The following is an 11,314-nucleotide window of genomic DNA, read 5'->3' on the forward strand; positions in this document are numbered from 1 at the left end:
CTTGTCGCTATGACCTGAACACAAATCGCTGTCACAAATATTATCATCGTCATCATTAACAGAGACATTATTGTTTTGCAAAGAAATAATATTTCTTTACAAAGTCTGATGTAATTCACTACCAGGCTCTTTATCTTTTTAATTTATAGCAATAAAGGAAGTCTCACTTTGTGACCTGATTAGGTTCTTTTTTGGTTGCAGTTCTCTTTCACCACTACCATTATAAAATCCTAATGTAGTGCACTATTAACATTTAATTATAGCTCCATCTGTTTAACGTGGATTTACAAACATCATGTGCCTATTTGTGAGGCTTAAACTGTCTAGGTCAGCAAATATTATGAAGGATTACAAACATCTGGATGCATGATCCTTGGTCTTTGGACTTGGCATTTGATGGAATTATCTCTTTTCCCTTTTACAAAATCATCAAGAAACGACAACAAAGATTCCCACCTCCCCAAAAAATGGCGTGCTTTGGATGAAACTAATGTCAATAACAGTGATAAACCGTGTGCCAGAAAGTTCTCCATATTCAACAGAATTAGGTATAGCAGATGTCACATTAACATTTGGCTGGTAGGAAGACAGATGAGTGATTGCAGTGGGGAAACATTCGGCAGGGTTATAATGGGCTTTCAAGCTCATGCAGCCCTCACTTCAGGACACTGTTCAGTTCGAAGCAAGTGAACCAATATAACAGTGGAAAAATGCATTTGCCCGCAGAGGGAAAGGTCAATTCAGTCCTTCCTGGAAACTCATTTTTATCTATTTCCTGAGTCCTAACTGTTTGTAACCATTCATCTATCTAAATGAGTCAAACTAATGTCTGATTGAAGATGCAGTGAATTAGTTAAGAATTGAAAGGGGACCAGTCATGCTTGGGAGCTGCCAGGTTATTTGGAGGCAAAATACCTGGTTTAAAGACCTACCTTAGCATTTATCCTCTTTTTTAATCTTTCCTAACTGAGTTACACTTTCTATAAACTTTTTTTCTCTTTATCTGTAAAATAGGAGTGATATTTTTTACTAACCTATCTCACACTCAGATGAGAAAACTCATGCAAAGCGTTTCACGGCCATTACATAATGTGTAAATATAAGTTATATACGAACAACTAGATATTCCTCAGGCCACTAATTCAAAGAAGTAGTTTCATAATAAACTTTACCACTATGACTTAGAGTAAATTGAAGATCACGGAAGTTACACAAAAGTATGTACCATTTCTTCAGCTTTGATGAACGTAAAGTACAGACTACATGTGAAAGGACTATCAGGAAACATTATCCACCATCAATACAAATAATTAGATTTATATAAAAATTATTGATATTTATCTATTTCTTTTCCAGGCTGCACTCTGGATTTCCTTTACCATCTACATCTTGAAGCCTCCCTCCAACCCTGGAATTAACACTTTTGAGGCTTAGTCCTATGGCCCCTCCTATTTTACTTAAGTTATTTTTCTGGAACCTCCATTTGACTTCCTTGTATGTATAGTCTTCCCATAGAGAATGGAAGTTCCTTGAGGGCAGGAACTGTCTTTCTATTTGTAATTCACAGCTTCACTGGATGCCTGACACTTAGTAAGTACTTAATAAATACTTATTGACTGATATTTAGATTAATTAATTCAAATTGCAGAATATAATGCCTTTCAAATCTTTCTGTATGTATCCAACAAGATTCTATTTGCATTCCTTCTCACAGTGTTAGAGGCTGTATACATGTGGGGAACATGAAGAAAGAAAATTAATTACCTCTGAGGAAATTCCAAACTTTTAAGATTTATTTTATGAACAACTTCCCCAGATGCAGCAAAATTACCATACCCTTTCATAGCTTCATTTCAAAGCTTTACCCAAAGAGTTTATGATATTACAAATATAATAATTTATTAATGTTATTAGGAATTATAAAGTGTGATGAAGGCACTGTCTCAGGCCATCTTTTCTAACTTCTTTATAAGTAATATTAATTTTAGTTTTAATTATAGAAAATATTTGAACTTGGCAGGATGAGGGCTCCCCCCATTAAGTAGACACAAATGATTTTTAAGAGCATCAAGAAGATCCACCAACTTGAAGTGGTAAGGCATACAGGATATACAGTTTTGAAGGGTTTTTAACAAATTTAATCCCACTAGCACTAGTAAAGGAGGGAAAGAATAACCTAAAGGAAACCTAGTCAGACTTGTGTGTCAAGTACACCATTTGTGCAGGACAAATCACTGGCACAGAATGAATTACAGTGAAGTGTAAAGGAGACAAAGAATCAAGGGTCATAGAATGTCAGAGCTGACACTTTTTTTTTTTTTTGGAAAGTGGAATTTTATTAATAACCTGCAGCAAAATACATTAGTAATTTGTAACCAAGCATTAAAATTCTCATCCTTTGTCTTGAAGAGAGTAATCAGTTTTCTTCATGATGCATTATGTTTTACTGTATTTGTTATAGATTGTCCTTTTGTAGACATACATGAATTTCCTGACGCGAGGGCTACTGCCAACTTTAGTAAACGCTCTACTCTACAAGTGCCCGAGTGGGCAGGCCTAGTGCTTACGGTCACTTTTTAATTTAATAACAACCTATCTATCTGTCCCAAATGTTTCTTGGAAGACAGCCTTCTCCACAGCAAAATGTACCCATGTTCTGTCTTCCAAATACAAAAGCTTTGAGTTAGGAAGTTGTATAACGTGGCTTAATTTCTTACCAACTTCCCCCCTGTTACTTACTAAAAATAACAGTTTCTACCTTTTTGTTTATTGATCACACAAACCTCTCAATCACAATGCAAACCTTCAGTCATGGAGACAGACACATCATGGTATAACAGTGTTAGCAATCTCTTCAGCTATAGTTTATTTTCTTCAAGTTTATATTTTTAAAAACATGCAACTAGAAATAATGTTTCTGGAATCTACAAGCATCCTCCATTGAAAGTTTAAAAAAATCTACATTCCCACGGCATTTAATATCAACATTATATTAGGTAAATAAATTTAAATGAACAAGAAATGTCTATGATTCACAGAAGCCATTTGAAGGAAAGTTACTTTGGAGAAGACAGTGGCAGAGGGTATGAGCAGCAGAGGCCGCTTGAGATGCTGAGACACATTTTAAAAAATATTTAGTCCACTCTCCTCATTTCATGGATGAAGAAATGGAGGGACTGCAAAAAGGAAAAGACTTACTCAAAATTAGAGAGGAAATGAGTGAAATAAGTTAAAGTGAAGACTCCGCAGGCATGAATTCCCCCAAAACCCACACTTCTTGCCAAAGCTAAAATAACTAAGTATCTGCCTTATGCAAATAAAATGCTCCAGGGTGGAGGAGAATCACCAAAGTTCTGATCACTCGACCTGGTGCCTGGTGTACCACTACCCCCTTCACTTCCCCTCCACCGCCCCCTTATGCCACATCAGCACTTTTCCCTTAAGTTCCATATTTGGTAACAAATACCCTCATTGGTGAGCAAAGATCCTTTCTGAGCTCTTTGTCTCTGGGGTAGATTCCTGCGCTTAGACTGTACGCCTGGATTCCCAGACAAAGGGAAGAGAGGCTAGTGGGCTTTCACATTAGGGACCATATAATGTTCTACTCTACTTGGCTCAGGTGCACTGCGTTGCTGACACCGCCCATGGTCTCATGGGAAGTGACCCTTCTCATGAGATTGTAATAAAGGCCTTTTTGCCTTCTACTTTGAGAAGCCTCTGAGTTAATTTGAGTAAGTGTTGCTGTACCCCACATAGGAAATAAATGTCATACCTGCTATTGGAACCCAAGGCTTCTGATTCTAGGACAGTATTATGTCATTCAATATAGCATTAGGGACATCAAGGAAAGAAGTGAGCTTGAGCTGGAGAAACAGACTGCAAAGGCAGGATCAAAGAGTCAAACAAAAAGTATAGTGAACTGACTTTTCTATTAAACATCTGGGTATCTTTGGACAATCCATTTCACCTCTAAGGTCACTCTTCTCACCTCCAAAAGAAGGATTTTAATTTAAATCAAATCTAAGGTCCTTCCCAACCATGACATTCTTTGAATAACATTCTCTAGAAGTCAGATAGAGTCGGAACCTAAAATGAATGCATGAATAGATGAAAAAATAATAAGAATTATTTAAACATCCTATATGCACTAACCATTATACTAAAAACTGGGTAAACAAAGGAAAAACAGAAAACCTTCCCTGTTGTCCAGGTATATATATTCTAACAAGAAATAAAGTTCATTGTCAAGGCAGATGGAAAGCCTAAGGATGTCACTGCAGGGTACTGTGACAAGGTCCAGGGATCCTTAAGTTAAATAAGTAATCCAGGTGACTGTGCTCAGGACTGAAGGGTTTCAAGGCAACCTAGAAGCACGTGTGTATAACTCAGAGTAAGATCTGAGAGGTGAAACATGTTGCTTCCCCAAGTCTAGATACTTTGATTATCCTCCAACCTTTGTGGTTTCATGAGTGAGGTCAGTCTGGGAGTTTCTAAGTGAAAAAAAGGCCAGTTAGGAACAGCAAAGAGAGGTAGAAAACATAATTGTTACCAGATACATAGCTAGACACACACCCACTTTGATTTAGTGTTAATTTGTTTGAAGCTTTAATATCACAGGAGAACTATTTTCAGACAAAGTGATTTTCAGACAATGGAGTCACTGCAAAGGTTAAAACAACAAGTTGTGTGATAACGAAAGGAGCTGAACTTTTTATTTTCTATGTGCCACTTGGCCTCGTGCCAAACCAAACCAGCTCCTGTGGGAGCCAGCATTAAGGCACCAGTTCCTTACTCCTCATAAAGCTGCATGTTTACTATCACCAGGGAAAAAAAAGAGAGCAAAACCAAGAATTTTTAGTTTTCATTGTAAACTGCAAGTAGAAAACAGATTAAGCTGGTTCTATTATGCTAAGGCTTTCAAAACAAGTCTCACATCATATTACTCATTTTCACCTTTTCTTCATTTCTAGCAGTTAATCTTACCATTTGAATTCTTTTCCCTTCCATATAATACACAGGGAAGTTGAAGATGAAATCACTGTTATTGCTAATGGCCTTTTAGGAGGAACATTTCCTAGAATCTAGTAATATCAGCTTAAGTATCACTTGAAAAACTATTTTTAGTGAATATGTATGTACGTATATATGTATATATTTGAATAAAAACTTTGTTTTTATTTTAATTTTAGGTAGCCTATTATGTACAAATGTTATAACCTGATAAGTAATAGTTTATTTGACTGCTTCTTTCTCTAGTGGATGATTCTAGCCCTGTAGAAGTAATTGCTACATTGACTCACAGAAGATGCTACTTAACATACCTACTTTTTAAACAACCTTTGAGAAAATGAATTTTCTATGTACAGTCATTCTAATTCAGTACAAATCATTTGATACAGTTCAATTCAATTAAACATTTTAACCACATACTAAAGATAGTTAAACATATATTAAAATGTATCAAATACAAAGATGAAATGGAAAGTACAGTAGCTTTCCTTAAGAAGCTTAAATTTTATTAAAAGGCTATAAAAGAATAATTTATATTCTCTATCTCTGTCTCCATCTCCATCCCTATCTGTCTGTCTGTCTGTCTCTCTCTCTTTTCCCCTCTGTGTCTATGTGTCTCTCTCTTCCCCCTCCAATTCTTAGACTTGTAATTTCCTCAGTGAGGAAGCAAACAAACCAATGTCCAATGGAGATCAGTAACTCCTCTAATTCTTATTCTTTGAGGCAATGCATGTTTGAATGACTTGCCAAGCATCGCATGGATACAGAGACTCTGTCTAGGGAAGGACTTGAATATTGTTCTACTTCACTCTGAATCCAGTTTTCCATCAACTAGTCATCATTATCTTTCACTTGAGTATAGAGATAATAATTTGGGGATGAGAAAGTGATGACTAACAAGGGGGTGGACATCAGGAAAGACTTTCCTTAGGAAATGTTATATGATCTTAACTTTAAAATAGTAATTTGAAGAGTTGGAGGTGAGGAATTATTGTATTTTATACATGAGAAATAACTCTGCATAGGAAAAGTGAAAGAAGATGGAGTGCCAAGTTGGGAAAGTAACAAGTAGGATAATTTGATTGAAACCCAGAATATAAGTCACCCCAGTAAGAACAGGGGTGAAACAAGGGCATCCCTTATCACTACTATTATTCAGTATTGTACTAGAAATGTTGTTTAACTGTAAGAGGAGAAAAAGAAGTTGAAGTAATTGGAAGAGTCAATGAGGAAACAAAAGTAACATTCTTTGCAGATGATATGTTGATATACTTAGAGAATCCTGAATAATCAACTTAAAAAAAAGACTACTTAAAACAATGAACAACTTTAGCAAAGTTTCAGGATATAAAACAAACCCACATAAATCCTCAGCATGTCTATATATTACCAACAATGCCCAGCAACAAGAAATAGAAAGAGAAATTCCATTTAAAATAACTGTAGACAATATAAAATATTTGGTAGGCTACCTGCCAAGAGAGACCCAAGAGCTTTATGAACACTATTAAAAAACACTTTTCATACAAATAAACTCAGTTTAAAATAATTGGGAAATATCAATTGTTCTTGGGTAGGGTGAGCTAATATAATGAAAATGACAATTCTACTTAAATTAATTTACTAATTCAGAGTAATACCAATAAAACTATCAAAAGTGTTTTCCAGAGCTTGAAAAAATAATAACTAAATTCATCTGGAAAAACAAAAAGTCAAGAATACTAAGGGAAGCAGTGGAAAATAAATGCAAAAGAAAGTGGTCTAGTCATAGCAGATCTAAGACTATATTATAAAGCAATCATCAAAACTATTTGGTGCTGGTTAAGAAATAGAATGGCGGATTAGTGGAGCAGGTTAGGTACACAAGACACAGTAGTTACTGATTATAGGAATCTACTATTTGATGAACCCAAAGACTCCAGCTTCTGGGATAAGAACTCACTATCTGACAAAAAAAAAAAAACTGCTGGGAAAACTGAAAAATAATATGGCAGAAACTACACACAGACCATATATCAAGATAAAGTCCAAACTGGCATACGATTTAGTTATAGACACTGATACCATCAGCAAATTTGGAGAGCAAACAATAGTTTATTTGTCAGATCTATAGAGAATGGAAAATTTTATTACCAAACAAGAGATAGAGAGCATTAAGAAATGCAAAATGTATACTTTTAGTACATTAAATTAAAAAGATTTCTCACAAACAAAATTAAGAGGAAATTAGAATTAGCAGGAAAGCAGAAAGTTGGGAAACAGTTTTTATAGCCAGTGTTTTTGATAAAGGCTTCATTTCTCAAATATATAGAGAACTGAATTAAATTTATAAGAATACAAGTCTTTCCCCAATGGTCAAAGGATATGAACATCTAGGTTTCAGATGAAGAAATCAAAGCTATCTATAGTCCTATGAAAAAAACTCTGAATCACTGTTGTATAGAGAAATCGAAATTAAAACAACTCTGAGGTACCACCTCACACTTATCAGATGGTTGAAATGACAGAAAAGGAAAATGATGAATGTTGAAGAAGATGTGGGAAAATTCCAACACTACCATTGCTAGTGGAGTTGAGAATTGATTTGGTCATTATGGAAAGTAATTTGGAACTATGCCCAAAGGGCAAACTAACTGTGTATACCCTTTGATCCAGTAATACCACTGCTAGGTGCATACCCCAAAGTGATTATTTAAAAAGGGAAAAGAACCTACATGCACAAAAATATTTATACCAGCTCTCTTTGTGGTGGTAAATAATTGGAAAATGTGGGGATGCCCATCATTTGGGGAATAGTTGAACAAGTTGAACTATAACAATGTGATTGAAAACAACTGTACCATAAGAAATGATGAGCAAACGGATTTCAGAAAAAAACCTGGAAAGTTTTATATGAACTGATGCTGAGTGAAATGAACAAATCTAAAAGAACACTGTACACAGTAACAGTAACACTGTGCAGTCATCAACTATGACTGACTTAGCTCTTCTCAGCAATGCAATGACCTAAGAAAATTCCAAGAGTCTTAAGGGAAAATGCTATCCACCTCCAGAGCAAGAACTGTGGAGTGTGGATGCAGATTTAAGCATACTATTTTTACATTTATTTTGTATTTTTGTGGCTTTTCATTTTTGTTCTGATTTTTCTTTCACAACATGACCAATGTGGAAATATGTTTCCTTGATTGACATATATAACCTGTATCAGATATCTTTTTTTTTTTTTTGAAAAGGGGATGGGAGAGAGTTAAAAAAAAAATCAAACTCAAAATTTTATATAAATTAATGTTGGAAACTAAAAAGGGGGGAAACAGAATATATGAGGGAGATTAAAGTTCAGTAAGTCTAGAAATGTAAGAAAACAGCTGGCACATTGAGGAGAATACCAACTCTACTGACTTCCGTTAAGAATTTAGAGGGATATATGCTGAGATTAAGGATAAAATAGACTCAGCTCTTCTCAAGAGAGAGGTAATAGGAAGGAGGTCTAGTAAATCTTACTCGAGTATAGTTGACATTTGATTGCTTCATTACTTTCAGTGATTTTTAGTCATTTTTCACTCATGTCTGACTCTTCAGTATCCCATTTGACAGAGATACTGGAATTTGCCATTTCCTTCTCCAGCTCATTTTAGAGTTGAGGAAACTGAAGCAAACAGAGTTAAGTGACTTGACCAGGGTCACATAGTTAGGAAATGTATAAGGCCATATTTTAACTCAGGAAGAGGAATGTTCCTGACTCCAGGATCAGAGCTCTATCCACTGTGCCATCCTCCTGTCTCACTCAGTATTCCCTACTTATTACATTTCACATTATTAAAAATAAATACTACTGATTAAAAATTTCTTACTAAAACATCCCTTAAGGAAAGACTGAAACATGAGAGTGCGCCCAGAGAAGGGTAAATGGAATTGTGAAGAGATTGAATAGCATATCATTTGAGAATCTTTTAGAAGGAAATGGGGATATTTTTAAACTGGAGAAGACTTTTATGTAAAGTTGGGAAGAGAATATGATGTGTATTTGAAGCACTATCATTCATATGAAATTATGATAAAGACTTTTCATTGGCCCAAGGAACAATGAGTAGAAGATTCTGGCTTGATTTGAGAAAAAATTTCTAAACAGCTAAATCTGCCCGACATTAGAAAATTTGAATGTCACATTTTAGGAAATAGACTCTGCCTTCCTTTATGTTTTCATGTAAAGTCCCTATGATCTTTTGAAAAATCTTCTAGATTACATCATTTATGGCCAAGATGACTTCTGAAGCCTCTCAGATCTGAGATTCTGTAGTTCTCATTTCTAGAGGCTATTTTCCAGGGTCTCTCAATAGTCAATTTAAGTCTGTTAAAGTAGTTTAGCTAAATTCAGTGTCTTTTAAGAGATGCAGTGTTACTCTTGCCCTGGAATATACAAACTGAAATTATGCTTTGCCCCTGCAATCTATCTTTCAGCTTGAATATTTCTTCAGCACCTCCATTTAAGGAGGGTGTCCAGGCCATCATGTTTCATTCTTTTCCACCCTGCACTCTGCAATTCCTCTACTTCATCATTGTATACCCTTTTTTTTTTCTTTTAGCCCAACCACCTTTCAACTTCTTGTTTATTGATCTCTCTCATTAGAGTATAAACTCTTAGTAGTCAGTGGCTGACTTTCTGCTTGTATGTGTAATTCTCACTGCTTAGCACAGTTCCTGGCACGTACTATGTGCTCTCTCTTACTTTTTCAAAATGTCTTGCTTCCATTCTCTGGAATGTCCGTCTTGGGAAAACAAACAAGCAAAAAATGCCCAAAACATCATCAGTACTAGTTTAATACTGACTGCCTTTGGCATCTTTAGCACCATTCAGAATGATTTAAAGATATTATCTTTGGACTTCCTGTGGCTAATAATATCAAGCATAGCAAACCAACTATGGTTTCATAGGAAAATAAACTTGACAAAAGCTCATCCATTTTCAAGATAGGTTGCCCTGTTTCCATTTTCATCTAACATTTATATCTCCTAATGTGTCGATCCTTTAACAGCATAAAATAACAAGATCTTTATGGATCCTTCATCTTCAGCATGGTCTTAGCTTTAAAAAGTGTTCTTAGAATGATTGCAACTCATAAGAATGAATGGGTGATATCCAAATGGAAGCACCTTCTTACCCCTTTTCATCTCTAATCCAATTTTTTTTAAAAGAGAAATAATTATTTCATTTCTATTATTTTATTTTCAGTAGTTAGGACAATGTCTTACACATAGCAGGTGTATTATTAGTGTAATTTTAATGGAATTAATATATTTTAATGCAATGGGAAGAATTTTGTCATCAATTAATAGGCTTATATGAGCTGTTTAAGTCACATGGAAGCTTAAGTCACATGAGTTTGAGTGACATGAAGCTTGTGATGAGAGGAATTTGCTGAATGGGTAAAATAGGAAGGGATGGAACAGGAAGGGTGGAACAGGAAGAGGCAGAGCTGGAGCAGAGCTGAGAGGAAGTTGGTCAGACTAGTCAGAGTTGGGAAGGACAGAGGAAGCAGGCAGCTAGGATTGTGAGTGTCTGTTTGTGGGAAGGATCTGATGATGTGTATAGATTTCTTGGTTACTAGGATGGATTTTTTCCTTTCTATGATGGATTTGGCTTTCTGCTGTTGTGATTCAGTTGTCTAGTGCTTGAATATATGTTTTGGTTCTGTCTTCCATGTGGAGAGTCTGTTGGATTTTGCCACTTGGAATTGTCCTGGCATATTCATGCTGGAGCAGATCATGTAAACTGTTTATTGAATTAAAAGTTTAGTCCAAAGTAGATGAATGGAATGACCGTAAGCCATATGACAGGAAAAAGAAATTGTTTCCTGGTATTACTTTACACAGATAAAGCATTAGCTCATGACTATATTACAGTTATAATTCAGGCTCATCTTTATATTGTCTAGGTCATCTTAGAGAAACTTATTTCCATAATTCAAGGATCCATGATATTGTTAGTATGAGGAGTCTCTCACCAATGCATATGTAACAGTTCTTTTCTGTATGGACAAAGGAGTGGGGCTAAATTGTTAAAAATGCTAGGAGTTATATTTTCCTCAAGGAAAAAGGGAAAAAAAAAAGATTTTTATCCCAGGATCACATTGAAAAAATAGTTTTGAAGCTTTGAGTTTTAAAAATCAGTCTGGAATAGGATTAGGAAAGATGGAGACATGAAGAAAGTGAGTCAGAGAGATAGAGAGAGAACAGTGACAGAGTCAGTAGAAAGCCAGGGCAGCAGCAGTGGAAGATGAAGGACTCGTCCCAGATTCAATCTAAA

Source organism: Notamacropus eugenii, chromosome 1, assembly GCF_028372415.1.
Source record: "Notamacropus eugenii isolate mMacEug1 chromosome 1, mMacEug1.pri_v2, whole genome shotgun sequence".
Taxonomy (NCBI): Eukaryota; Metazoa; Chordata; class Mammalia; order Diprotodontia; family Macropodidae; genus Notamacropus; species Notamacropus eugenii.